Source organism: Taudactylus pleione, unplaced genomic scaffold (genome assembly GCF_031769625.1).
Source record: "Taudactylus pleione unplaced genomic scaffold, aTauple2 ptg000040l, whole genome shotgun sequence".
Taxonomy (NCBI): Eukaryota; Metazoa; Chordata; class Amphibia; order Anura; family Myobatrachidae; genus Taudactylus; species Taudactylus pleione.
In genome coordinates, this window is record NW_028284442.1 from 15,019,222 (window position 1) to 15,034,287 (window position 15,066).

A 15,066-nucleotide genomic window follows, 5' to 3' on the forward strand; every position below is an offset into this window, starting at 1 on the left:
AGCCTTCCCCAGAGGTATCATAACTGGGTATAAGAAGCTTTGTCTGCAGTGCTAGTTTTTCATTTTAGAATGTTGTGTCTGAGAGTAAATAATCAGCGCAGTAGTAATGGAGAGAGACCGCTTTATATTCTGTCATGGATCAAGATTACAACAGGCTGGAATAAATGTACAAGCAGTATTATATTATTATAGTATTAGCCTTGTGCCCACCATATAACAGTTTGATCTTTTAAACTGCAAAATATATAATGGTACAAATGTAAATGCTATTATTAGGTTGTGCAATCTATGTATTTGACATACTGTAGCACCATACTAAATGTTGTATGTAGCTATTACATTTTACATGACAAAATTTGCTCTCTTAACACACAACCCATAGTTTGCCCTGAGCAGATGTATAGGTAGGTATTTCCATGGAACAGTAATGAAAAAAAAAGGGAGACCGATGATATAGCAACAAAGGTTTATTTACCAATGAACATGGGAAACAGATTTTGCATTTGCTACATGACAGTACACCACATCCTGGATGTGCAACAGTGTCACCCCTGACCGCATCCTCTAAGTATTTGTAAGTTGTACCACAGAAATAACAAAAGGCTGTTGTGCTTCCTTTTCTCAGAATAAAGTACCCTGTTCTGCAGTTCTGTAAATAGTCACTTCTCTGTGCACTACTGCTGCCACACTGTTCAAATGACAGATTCTACTTTTTGTTGGACGACACATAAAAGCTGACTGTTGTTTTACTATCTATTTGCAAAGCATGATTTAAACATTCATAGTTTTCTTGAATTAGTGATCCAAGTGAACTGGTACCTGTTTCATTTATTCATATGTCAGATTCAAATTTCCATAACTTACAGTAGTAAGCCCGTTTGCTGAAGATACTGGAGTTAAGCATTGCAGGCTGCTCAGGAAATGAAGCAGAAAGACAGGAGGTGGCATAATATAATGGATTATCTTTCACATGACAAGGCCTCTAATTATCTGATAAAACAAACTGTTCAACAGAGCCTTATATTTATGCATATAATAAGAGTTTTAGGATACATTTACAAAAGTCCCAGGCATGCCAACAACACCAAATTAATTAACCGTTTTTTTTATGATTATTTTACACACTTATATATTACATATTCTGCCCATTCTTTGTGGGACACTGGCTACATGGGCATATACAGAAGCTCCCAGTTAGTATGTGCCACACTACGGCGCGTCCCTGATCGTCGGAGTGCATCTCCATAGGATTGAATGGAGACGCTATTGCGCATTCCCGATCGCGGGAAGGCGTCTCGCTGCGCTATAAGCAACAATGCAGCTGGGCCCATCTGTATGTGCCTTGACATGTAGAGGACACCAATGAATTCTTACTTTTGATTACAGATCTCGGAAACTTGTGTACTTTCCACCACAAGACACAAAGTAATGGTTACAATCTGAAGGTTTAAAATATACAAGACCTAAATCAGGGATGGGGAACCTCAGGCCAGGGGCCATATAAGGCTGCAGAATCATTTGGTCTGGCCTGCGGAGCTTTTTTCTGCTAGACTCATCTAGCTAGCAGGGTGCCTAGAATGGTACCCTGCAGCCAGAATCTATGCAGCAGTGCTGCCTGGAGCATCCTTAGGACTCTTCAGATGGTCACACTGCTGCCCTTACAGCTCCCTGGAGCATCCTCAGGATGCGCCGGGCATTGATGTAATCATTGGCGATCGTGGCCCCGCCCCATGTGATGTCACACAGAGGGGCGTGTCTTGCACTGGGCCCACAAATAATGTTATATATATCAAAATGGCCCTCGGCAGAAAAAAGGTTCCCCACCCCTGACCTAAATAATGGAATGTAACACTAAAGCTGGGTATGTGTGACAAATCGGGCAGCTGGTACACATTAGACGAATCGGTGCCTGACATGTTGGCCCCTGTGTTCCCAGCTTAATATTACAGTATCCACACTGTATTGTTGTCCCTTGGAGCTAAGAGATCTAGCTGTAACTATTTTCTGGAGTATTTATGATTTACATTTTTTGGGGATAATATTGCTTAAAAGGATAGCAGCACAGACGGTGTAATGGTTAGAATTACTGCCTCACAGCACTGAGGTCGTGGGTTCGATTCCCACCACGGCTCTAACTGTGTAGAGTTTGTATATTCTACCTGTGCTTGCGTGGGTTTCCTCCGGGTGCTCCGGTTTCCTCCCACATTCCAAAAATATTCTGGTAGGTTAATTGGCTCCCTACAAAATTAACCCTAGTGCGTATGTGTGTGTGCATGTGATAGGGAATATAGATTGGAAGCTCTTCTGGGGCAGGGACTGATGTGAATGGCCAAATATTCTCTGTAAAGTGCTGCGGAATATGTGTTCGCTATATAAATAACTGGTAATAAATAATATGAGATATGGTAAGAACTTACCCTTGTTATCTCTATTTCTACGAAGTCCATAGGGTTCCACAGGATACCTTGGGGGTATAGGTGTGACGTCAGTCGCAGGGCACCAAAGAGTTAAGCTTTCAGCCTCCCAGGATGCACTAGGTCCCCCTCCTATACCCCGCCCCCGGGCCAAGGCACCTCAGTTAGTTACCAAGCCATAGGCCGGAGGAGGAGAAGGAAGAGAGAGAACAAAGATCTGGACACATACAAGAATCACATTCTCACCAGAGGGAGACGGAAAACCGGTGACCAGAGCAAAGCCCATCTGCAGCACAGGTGCGACAGGGCGGGAGTCCTGTGGAACCCTATGGACTTCGTAGAAATAGAGATAACAAGGGTAAGTTCTTACCATATCTCATATTTTCTACTTCAGGGTCCATAGGGTATCCACAGGATACCTTGGGGATGTCCCAAAGCAGTATCCTTTAAGGGTGGGGACGCTCCTGTGCAGAAAGGAGAATCCGCCGCCCGAAGGAAGCATCCTGAGAGGCGAAGGTGTCAAACCTGTAATACCTCACGAAGGTATGGACAGAAGACCACGTAGCAGCCTTGCAGATCTGAACTGCCGAGGCACCACGTCGAGCTGCCCACGAAGGACCCACAGACCTAGTGGAATGAGCCTTCAGAGAAGGAGGGACCGGTAGGCCTTCATGAAGATAAGCTTCAGAAATAGCCATACGGATCCAGGATGCCAAAGTTTGCTTTGAAGCAGGCCAACCCTTTTTACGGAAGCCATAGAGGACAAACAAAGCGTCCGACTTCCTAAACGAAGAAGTGCGGTCAACATAAGTCCTTAAGGCCCGCACAACATCCAAAGAGGCCTCACCCACGGAAAGACCCGGTGAGTTAAAGGCCGGAACAACTATTTCCTCGTTAACATGAAACTGGGAAACAACTTTGGGAAGAAACTCGGGCCGAGTGCGGAGCACTGCCCTGTTCCCATAAAAAACCAAGAAAGGGGGTCTACAAGAAAGAGCCCCTAACTCAGAAACACGTCTGGCCGAAGCAATGGCCAGAAGGAAAACAGTCTTAGCTGTTAGCCATTTAAGATCCACTGAGCCCAGTGGTTCAAACGGCGGTCCTTGGAGAGCCCTCAGGACCACAGCCAAATCCCAAGGCGCCACAGGTGGAACAAAGGGCGGCTGAATGCGGAGAACACCCTGCATAAAGGTGCGCACATCCGGGATTGTAGCAATCCTACGGTGAAACCAGACAGATAGGGCCGAAACCTGTACCTTCAAAGAAGCAAGGCGAAGCCCATGATCTAGTCCCGCTTGCAGGAAGGCGAGAATCCGAGACAGACGAAACTCCCGCGGTGCATAACCTCTCGGTCGACACCACAGGAAGAACGTATGCCACACGCGATGGTATATCCTCGCGGAAGACGGTTTCCGAGCTCGTAACATGGTACGCACCACAGAGCTGGAAAACCCCCGGGACCTCAGCATGGCCGTCTCAACAGCCACGCCGTCAAAGACAGCCGAGTCAGGTCCGGGTGAAGGCAAGGACCCTGAGACAGAAGGTCCGGTCGTAGCGGCAACCGCAGAGGAATGTCCACGGACAGACCCTGAAGGTCTGAGAACCAGTGCCGTCTGGGCCACGCGGGAGCTATCAACAGGAGCGTCCCTCCTTCCTGTTTGAAGTTCCGGATTACCCGTGGAAGAAGGGAGACCGGAGGGAACAGGTATGCGAACCGGAACGTCCACCGGACAGACAGAGCATCCACCAGAGACGCCCCTTCGTCTCTTGTGCGAGACCCGTACACCGGCAACTTGTTGTTGTGCCGGGACGCCATGAGGTCGATTTCTGGAAGACCCCACCTGTCCACCAGTAGTTGAAAAACGTCCGGGTGCAGGGACCATTCCCCCGGATGAACGTCCTGGCGACTTAGAAAGTCCGCCTCCCAATTTAGCACTCCCGGGATGAAGACCGCTGATATGGCCGGAAGATTGCGCTCCGCCCAAACCAGGATCCGAGAGACCTCTACGAGAGCTGCCCGACTGCGAGTTCCTCCTTGCCTGTTTATGTAGGCCACGGTGGTAGCGTTGTCCGACTGGACCTGCACCGGGCGACCCTGGAGAAACCGCTGTGCCTGCTGGAGAGCATTGAAGACCGCACAGAGTTCCAAGATATTTATTGGAAGCTCCGCTTCTGTCGGCGTCCACCTGCCCTGGAACAAGTGTGGACCCGAAACTGCTCCCCAGCCCCGAAGACTGGCGTCCGTTGTCAACAGGACCCAATTTGGAACCCAGAACGGACGTCCCTTGTTGAGGTGGGTCGTCTGTAACCACCACGCAAGGGACAGGCGAACCTCCTGGGTGAGCACAATCGTCTGGGACTTCAAAGACTGAGTCAGCCCGTTCCACTTGGACAGGATCAGGTGCTGCAGAGGTCTGGAGTGAAACTGGGCGTATTCCACCATGTCGAACACCGACACCATGGAGCCCAGTAACCTCATCGCCGAGTGTAAGGACACCCGGCGGCTGTGCAGGCAACTGCGCACCCTTGACTGTAAAGCAGAGATCTTGTCCTCCGTCACGAAGATCCTTTGCTGTCCCGAGTCCAATAAGGCTCCAAGATGCAGAATCCTCCGAGACGGGATTAGAGTGGACTTCTGCCAGTTGATTAGCCAGCCGTGCCGTTGCAGCAGTGCAATGGTCAGGTCCAAGTGGCGTAACAGGAGCTCTGGAGATCCTGCCACCAATAACAGGTCGTCCAAATACGGCAACATGCGGACTCCCTGCAGCCGCAGAGAAGCCGCCATGACCGCCATCACCTTGGTGAAAACACGTGGTGCTGTTGCCAGGCCAAAAGGTAACGCCCGAAACTGGAAGTGGTCGCTGCGGATTGCAAACCTGAGGAACTGTTGATGGCGCCAAAGAATAGGGACATGCAGGTAAGCGTCCTGTATGTCCAATGACACCAAGTAGTCCCCAGGTTCCAGCGCCAGAATGATGGACCGTAGGGTCTCCATCCGAAACTTCGGGACCCGCAAAGACTTGTTGAGTGCTTTGAGGTTGAGAATCGGACGATATGACCCATTGGGTTTCTGTACCAAAAATAGATTTGAATAGAAACCCTGGCCCCTCTGGGAGAATGGAACCGCCACTATAACTCCAGCCTGGAGCATAGTGTGCAATACCTTCCGCAGCTCCGTAGCCTTGTTCCGGTCTGATGGGAGACCCGTGGTGAAGAAGCGAGCCGGGGGTCTGTGCCGGAAAGAGAGGGCGTATCCGTGGGAAACCACCTCCAGAACCCAAGTGTCTGTCGTAGTGGTCGACCAACACTGGGCGAACTGTAGCAGGCGGCCTCCCACCCTGGGATCCCCCAAAGGGAGGCCCGGACCGTCAGGCCGCAGGCTTGTCATCTGGCTTGGGGGCCGGACGTCTGGTACTCCATGCCTGCTTCCGGGGCTTGACCGATTTCTTAGGGCCAGCCTGTCGAGGAAACGACTGTGGTTTGGGCCTGCCCTGGGCCCTAGATGACCGAAAGGACGATGGTCCCGAACCAGAAGGAGCAGCGGCCGACGGGAGACAAGCAGATTTGGCTGCCGCCAGCGTTGCCACAATCTTATCCAGATCCGGACCGAAGAGAACTTCTCCGGTAAACGGCAACGCTTCCAGACCTTTCTTGGAATCTGCGTCCGCCTTCCAGGATCGCAGCCACAAGGTGCGACGAGCAGCTACCGCTGCTGAAGAAATTCTAGACACCAGAGTACTAATGTCTAGAGCCACCTCGTTGATGTAGGTGGCCGAATCACGGAGATTGCCAATCAACTCCGCCTGTTCGGCCGGACAGTCGGATTCAAAAGAAGCCTCTAATGAATCCGCCCAGCGCTCCATCGCTCTGGCAACCCAGCAAATGGCCATAGCCGGCCGTGCTGCCCCCCCTGCAAGGGAATAAGCGGACTTCAGGCAGATTTCTACCTTGCGGTCCGTAGCATCCTTAAGGGAGGACATGGATGGCATCGGCAATGTGGCACTACGGACAAGACGGGTCAAGTGAGAATCCACCTGTGGAGGGGATTCCCACTTAGCAAAATAATTATCCGCGAACGGATAAGCCACCGCCAGGCGTCTCTGCGGCTGGTATCTTTTGCCAGGTTGTTTCCACGCCTCCTCTAAATGGTCCACCAACTGACCCGAAAGAGGAAAGACTGTGGCATCGCCCTTCACATCTTTGAAAAAGGCATACTTAGATTTAGCCGCTGGGGGAACTTCGTCCTCAATCACCAAGGCTTTGCGGACCGCCCGAATAAGTCCAGGAATATATACTTTGGACTTAGCATCAGCGTCCTTAGTATGGAGAGGTTCCTGATCGTAAGGATCAAGAATCTCCCCATCATCAGACGTCCCTTCGTCATCCTCATAAGGAGCGGACAGAGACGCCACCGGCCTTTTATGAGGCCGCATCACAGACTCCCCTTGCAACACATCCGACAAGTGCTGTACAGAACTCGTCAGGGAGTTAACCCACGCTGGCTCCTGAGAACCCGGGAGCGGGGAAATAGGGAGACTGTGGGGTACCACCAATTGTCGTGGGAACCCCTGCATGGGTGACGACACCACAGACTGCTGGGACAAACCCCTCGGAGTAAACGCGGGCTGCGGAGCTAACTGGCCCACTAAAGCTGTTAACGCCTGAGCGAAACAAGCCCAGGGCGGCTCCTGTACCGGTGCTGTAACCGTAATAGGCCGCGCCATGGACAAACACTGCCGGCAAAGGCCCTCCGCGCTACCCTCCCCCTCCGCTAACGGTACTTTGCACGTGGTACACTGTAGCCGGAGGGGAAAATCACTTTCAGACATGATGGCACCACGTATGTGACCTCTCTCACCAATTAAGTATTAAATAGGCGAGAGACCACCCTGCAGCACCGCACCGCAAGGGCTTTAGCAGAAGAACAGGGACAGTAATAAAGCTGACAGTTTAGAGAAGAAAAGTTACAGGCAGCAGCGCTAGCACAGTCACATACAATGCAGAGAAATAACAATTCCTGCACTAACAGCGCTGATCACTCAACTACACAGACACAGGGCCTGGTAGGACACAGCGCTGCATACACAGACCTGACCACAGCGGAGGAGAGGTATGCGGGGGGACCCAGACCACGATCCTTACGTCCAGCGCTTCCAGCAGCGTTCACCATGCGTTCTGGAGAAGATGGCCGCCGAGGAGCAGAGAGGAGGCTGGCCTGGGGGAGGAGCGCTGCCACAGGACCAGTCGGCAGCATGCAGAGAGGGCTGTGTGCAGCGGGGGAGGCGCCGGCTGTGAGACAGGGAAGGCGCGCTCCCCTGGCATGTATTTAACCCCTGGGACGCCGCAGCGCTACCGCTCTGCTGCGGTCCGCTGTCCCAGGGGGTAGTGGAAGCGCAGGTTGGTCGCCTGGCTCCACGCTGCAGCCAGTCCCCAGGGAGCCCCCTGCCTGGGGACTTAGGACCATGTGATCAGCGGGGACCCACCGCGGGACCCCGCTGCTTACCTCTGTCCCCCTTGAATCCGGCCATGGTCCGGAGCATCTGGGGTCACCGCTAGCTGTGACCCCAGACGCCCACCAGCATCCCCGGATCAGTACCGGCGTTCTGGTACCGGCGGGGTGTAGGGAAGACAGCATGGACGTCAGGACTGACTGTCCATGCTGTTCATCCAGATGTGCAGCCACAGCTGCATGAAGAATAAGCTTCAGGGGCTCTTCTAGCCCCCACTCCAACAGGTGCACCCGACTCCGGCCGGGCACCAAACTAAACTGAGGTGCCTTGGCCCGGGGGCGGGGTATAGGAGGGGGACCTAGTGCATCCTGGGAGGCTGAAAGCTTAACTCTTTGGTGCCCTGCGACTGACGTCACACCTATACCCCCAAGGTATCCTGTGGATACCCTATGGACCCTGAAGTAGAAAAATAAATAAAAAATAAATAAATTTGGTCACTTTGAAAGAGTCAGGAATGATGTACACTACAAACAAAAGAACATTTTGATGCCACAAGGGCATCTCAGGACTGGGCTTAGTCTGACACACAATAAAGACATAGTAAACAGCTAAACCACAAAAGATTCCTAATTTGCACAAGACAAACAAGCACATATAGTGTACAGTGATCGCAAAATACACGATACATGCAGTTGAGGACTCTTTTTAAAAAAAAAACAGAGCGGGTCCTTGAGGACGCGCTGTGTGTTCTGTGTCTGCAGCAGCCAATCACCACTGTCAGCATCTCCCCAACCAATTACTGCCAGCAGTGATTGGTTTGGGAGACACTGCCGGCAGTGATTGGTTGCTGCGGAAATAGCACACACAGCGCGTCCGGCTGCCCCGCTCTCTCAGCCAATCACTGCCGGCAGCGTCTCTCAACCAATTGCTGCCGGCAGCGTGTCATCCATCACTGACCAGAGACCACCTCGGAGCAACTCCTTCCCTCCATGCCCGCCAGTATACTCAGTCCTTCCTGATATCGATGCCGGCGGATCCCCCCTGGTAGCACTGCCCTAGCTCCATCCCAGCTCACTACATGCAGGAGGCCACCTGGAGGAAGGAGGTAACAGTCCCAACTGCTATCTTTTAACCCCTTCGCTACCCCCAGTGCTGCTCCAGCTATATCCTGACCCCTCCCAACAACCAGTACTGCCCCAGCTGCTATCCTGACCCCCTCTGTACCCCAAGGACTGCCCCCAGTATTGCCTGCCCTTAACTCCCTTTTTGCCCCCACCGTACTGCCATCTACTTTTACCCGTTTCCTAACCCCAGTACTGCTTGCCCTAAGCCTTTTCCTTGCGTACTGCCCCAGCTGCTACATACCCTTATCCCCTTCCTTACCTCCCGCACTGCCTGTCCCTAACTTCCTCCTTGCCCCACGTACTGCCCCAGCTGCTAATTAGCTTTGCCCCCTTCCTATCTCCAGTACTGCATGCCCCTAACCCCCTCCTTGCCCCCCCCAGTACTGCCCCAGCTGCTACATACCATTATCCCCTTCCTTACCCCCCACACTGCCTGTCCCTAACTTCCTCCTTGCCCCAAGTACTGCCACAGCTGCTAATTACCTTTGCCCCCTTCCTATCTCCAGTACTGCATGCCCCTAACACCCTCCTTGCCCCCCCCCAGTACTGCACCAGCTGCAATGTTCCCTTGCCGTCCCTCCCTACTCCCAGCACTGCCTGGCCTAGCTCCCTCCTTGCCCCCCAGCACTGTCACAACTGCTGTCTTCACTTACCTCGCCCTACCAGTGGCACTGCCTGCCCTTACTCCCCTCTGGCCACAGATCTCCCCCAATTGCTGCTTGCCCTTAACCCCCTCTATCCCAACTGCTACTTTCCCCCAGCACTGTCCCAACTGTTGCCTACCCTCACCTCCCATAATGTGTGATGAGACCCAGAAACTGTGGAGCAGGACCCCAAATTTTAAAATTGAGGGGTTCTTATGACCCACATTTTTTTTGCTCAGAGTGATCACTGATGTACAACAAATTTGGACTGTGTGTACATTAAGTGAATTAAATACTGAGCAAGTTGTTGCTTTATCTGTGTGTTATTTAGATGCCTACTTGTCTGAATGTGTTATATATAAAACAACTGGGAAATAATGACATTGGTGTTAGAATTTAAAGTGTGAAATTACAGTACATCTAAACAAAAAACTGCATTCGCTCAGAATAAAACACATGTGGTTATGTTTTAAATATAAGTCCTGCTTGTAAAATATATCAATAAATGAGACATTACTGTATATTTATCTACTCACATAGTCCTCATTTAACTCTTTATCACATAACTAGTTAAAACTAATAGTTTGCAGAGATGCTTATGGAAGTACAGGGTATATTTAAACACATATATTTAAGCAAATGCAATATAAAGACCAAGGACATATTCAAATGTTTGATGCTTCTGTGGGTAGTTGTAGACAACAACAATACGATCAATCGGAGATTTCATTTGGAACACAAGCCACTGACTGAGCACCCTTATTTTATACCTGCCACTGATTTTTTTATTTATTTTTTTAAATAAACAATGTGATGGAAACATTTTTCAACCAGACCAATCAGTCTTCTGTGCATTCCCGAAAACTAGATTAGTCGTCCACGAGTGAGAAATTGGTAATGTGTGAAAAATGATCACATTGGATGGCCATGTTAGGTCATTAAGTTAGAAGCATTTTTATCACTGCAAGAAGATAGTTTTTACAATTGCATACTGTCAAGACTGTGTTTATCCTTTTCCAGCAAACTAATTCACCAAATTAGCATCAGGCAAATCATGGTTCTCCAGCAGCGATGGAACTACAGTCTCAGAATGCCCTCTCAATCCGCAGCTGCATTCACACTGGTGTTACAGTTACGCATTTAAGATGAGTTTCTAATGCAAGTGCAGCACAAGTAAATGTGTATGTACATATACTCATTCCATTTCATGCATCTAACAGATGTGAACAGTCAAGAAATTACATTCCTCTCAATAAGAGTACATTGTAAATGTATTTAGATGTAATTTAAGAAGTGTTTACCTGTGTTTTTCCACACACTTTGTGCTTGGAAAAAATAACTTAATTATTATCCTTTGTTTATATGGTACCACAAGAGCTCCTCAGCGCCTTACAAAGTACACAAACAGAATGAGCAAGACAAGAAACAAGTGATTTACAGTAAAAAAACATTGCAGGATAAGGACATGATTTATAAACATTGCTGCTTCAGCTGTTGTAACACTCAAATAAGCAGCAGGGCAGCATAAACCAAGGGTTAGAAGCCATTGTAGGCAGCATGGAGTAGATGATTGTATAAATAATGGAAGGAAAAGCACATGAGAGAAGAGGTCCCTGCTCGTAAGAACTTTCATTCTAAAGGGGCGGAGCAGACAGACCGGGGTGACACAGATGGGGAAGATAGTGAGAAAGGAACATGGGGCAGTGGGTTACACTGAGAGCTGGATGGCTTTGATGAGGAAGTGGGTCTTGAGAGCCCATTTTAAGATTTGTAGAGAGAGGAGGAGAGTCGGAAGTGGGAAGAAGTTATCAGTTGACAGGAGATGGTGAGGAAAAAAAAATGGTTTTGATAGCCTCAGTATTACACTTAGGAGGTAGAGGAGGGGAAGGAGAGAGGGATAAGTTGTGAGGGTAAGGAGTTTATTGGCAGAGGATTATGTGGGAACATCTAAAGGGATATTGAAGATACCTAAGATGAGGGAGGAGAAAGAAGTCTGGAGAAAGAAAATGCGGGGCCATCAAGTAAAGCTGTCTAGGAATTTGGAGCTAGGGCCAGGGGGATGATAGATGACAGCTAATCTGAGATGAACAGGCTGGAAGAGGAGAATAGCGTGAACCTCAAATGTAGAGAATTAAAAGTATGATTCTGAGAGTATGAGTCGTTAGGAGTAACCGGAGGATAAAAGGATCCCAACACCACCACCACAAAGGTGACCTCCGGACTGAGGTGTGTTAGAGAATGTGAGGCCCCCATAGGAGAGAGCCTCTGGAGAAGTGGATTTCCCAGGTTTCGGGGATGGCTAGGAGATTCAGGAAGTTAGAGATGAAAAGGTAATAAGTGGGAACCAGTTTGTTACAGACAGATCTAGCATTCCAGTGGGCACAGGAGAGAGGTACTGTGTTAGTATGAGAGATGTGAATGAGATTATCAGGGTTGCTGTAGCAGGAGTTTTATTTGGAAGACGTAGAGAGTGTAGTGATAGTGTGAGCTCCTGAGCTAGGAAGAGAAATTGGAGGTGGTGGGCAAGGAGGGAGTTGAGAAGTGACAGGGAGAGGAGGGAGAGAGCAGGGAGCTTTGTGGTGGGGTAGTAAAACCATGGTGATGGAGATGTGAATGAAAATGGAGGGACGGGAGAAGTGAGGAAGGGAAGCAAAGGAAGGGAGACCAAGGAGGGGAGAAAGAGGGAGGAGGTGGTGGAGGAGAAAAAAGGGGGAGGACAGAAGTAGGAAAAGGTTGTAGTGGGAAAGACTGAAGAAACTGAGTAAAGGGATGTAGTTGAGGAAAAGATATTCATGCTGTGGATGTAGAGAAAAAATTCAAGTAGGATTGGAGGTTGTATGAGATAGAGAGAGTGCAGTAAATGTGCAAAAATGCAGGTGAAAGTAGTGTTGTTAATTGTGTATGCACAACAACAAAGGTGTATTATTAAAAGGAATAATTCTGGTGATTTTTAGGGTGCATAAATCTATACATAGTGTAAAATAAAGTCCCTGGTAGGCGTCTGTCTGTTTGTTTGGGCTAATCTCGAGAACCACTGGACGGATCCTGATGCAGTTTTCATTATTCTATGCAGCATTTGACAAGGAAGGTATATTAATGTATGACAAAAGGGAGCCGAGCAGTGACGATTTTAGTGAAGCTAGTCAATGAAAAAATGGACGTCCAAGCTTTTTCTTGGCTTACACTGCATAAATCGTGAAAGATATCACAATGATGGACTTTATTTTATAGGATGTAGAGATTGATAAGTATTATCCGGTTTCTCAATAAAAATTAATGTTAGCTTTCTTTACCGATAAAAAATTGCAGGTTTTTTTTTACTGTTCCGATTTCATGTATGTGCAAAACAATTCTTCAATTTCAAACGAGTCCAATTCCCGGTAAGGCATGACAATAAATAAAGCACAGGGACAGACATTTAACGTGTCTGGAGTTGACCTACGTAGAGACTGTTTTGCTCAAAGACAACTTTACGTGGCCCTTTTAAATGTCTCGTCAAAACTAAATCTTTTCGTGTTGACGTCAGGAGAAAAACGATTAAGGTCATCTACAAGGCAAGCCGTGGCGGGTCACTAGTTAAATACTAAAATAGACAATGTTAGAAGTGATAGAATGTGAGGCAAGGCTAAAAAGCAATGGCAATCTAGTCAGGGATTTAATTAAATGTACACATACAGTAAGTGCAATGGAGTTTATGTGCAATGAAAACAGACTTTTCAGGTTGTCTATTTGTGTAAACCATAAAGTAAAAAACAAAAAAATCAAAGTGAATAAAAACAAAGATTCATATTTAATCACTATAAATAAATCATGAAAATAAACTTTATGAATTTAATAAAAAAAAATATTACTTTTTTTGATCTAATTTCCAAATGGTACACAATAGATTTGATGGGGGAAGAGTAAGTGAAGGGTGACTTCTTCAAAATAGCTTTCGATTCCTTTTTGTGTTTCTGAAATCATCAGAGTATTCTATGTTCTGTGCAAATAACAGGAAATTTTGCAAGATCAAAATTAAAGAACACAGCAAGAATAAGAAATACATTCTCAAAATATATTTTTCAAATATAACCTTCCTTGCTCACACTTCCCCTGGAATTTTCTTCCTTATTACATTGTTTACCAATATTCCTCACACTGGCTATATGAGGAGGCATTTGACATTACCAGCGAGCAGTGGCAATTATTAACTTTTTTTTTTACTACTACTAGTGTACTACTTTTCCAAAACTTTCTAAATAACAGGTTTCAGGTTTCCTCCATAAAATTTTTATACACTGTGCGGGTTAGATTAAAGTAAATATGCGTGTTGTTATTATGCACTTGTTTGAATACAATGTGAACACAGCACAGTGGCAAATAGACAGCAATACTGCAACCTTTGGACCAGGCACTCCAGTGGCTTGCCACTCTCTTGGGCCTATTTCTCTGCTCTGCCTCTGCTAACCACTACTCCTGGCGACTGCAAACTGGCTTCTAACTCTACCTCCTTCTGACTTATTACCTTCACCTATCTGGACCTGTGTTTCCCTGCCAACTCCCTCCATGTCTCTATGCTGAGTTTGCACTCTAGACGTCTGGTAACCCTGACACCCTTCTGATCGACTTTACCCACTGTTCCAGCCCCTGGCCAAATTTCCTCAACCTTCCTACACCAACGAGATCTCACGCCCAGTTGTTTCCGACCCTGCCACTCCACCTGGAGTAAACCCTTGACTGCTCAACAAGCATATGATGCCGTCAGGTGCTATAATTTGCCTATCTGCCTCTTCGGCCCCAATCCCTTCCTAGTTCTGTGCACCACCACTGAAAGATTTTGTGCTAGTGCTCCGTACCTGCCAGTATCTTTGCTTTTACCGTTTACCATTTGATTTGGATTTGTCTTTACTCACCTTTAACTTTATGCCATTGTTGTAACTGCCTTTGTCTTTTGCAATCCTGACTCCCTCAAAATTTATAACCCTCTGTTATCTTCTCGCAACTTTTGCAATCATTGTCCTGTGATTTCCGGCATACTCTCATCAGTGATCCCCCGCTACCTTCATCTCCATATTTAAGTGTCTCATCGTGACAAGTCTTTCACTCCTTTCCACCTGATCTGTCATCCCCCTTACCCTGCTGCATCCTATTTCATCCCCATAACTCCAAATCTAACTTTTCCCAGTGAACCTGAACTTGTAATCTCTCTAACCTCATCCACACATATCCTCGCCCCTCACTCCCCTGTTATGCATCCTTTGGAATGCCAGGTCAGCCTGCAACAAAATGAATGCCACCCATAACCACTTAATATCTAATCTTCTTGGTATTAATGAAACTTGGCTTTCTCCCACTATTACCATTCCAGCTGTCCTCTTCTCTGGTGTCCTATATTTTTCCCATACAGTATCTCCAGATTCAATATCTGTCATGGTCAAGGAAGTTGGGTCCCCAT

The 15,066-nt window shown here is 47.9% G+C and overlaps 1 protein-coding gene across 3 annotated transcripts in view; it reads right to left on the minus strand.

The window, feature by feature from the left end:
• The window catches only part of POC1B (POC1 centriolar protein B), a 148,450-nt gene that overhangs the window by 17,237 nt on the left and 116,147 nt on the right, over positions 1-15,066 (minus strand). Inside the window, exon 11 of one of the 3 annotated variants that reach the window (XR_015871982.1) lies at positions 13,484-13,611. The exons of the other annotated variants lie outside the window; for them this stretch is intronic. The gene's annotated coding sequence lies outside the window, so the exon portion shown is untranslated. The remainder of the gene's footprint in view (positions 1-13,483; positions 13,612-15,066) is intronic. 3 annotated transcript variants of the gene reach the window in all.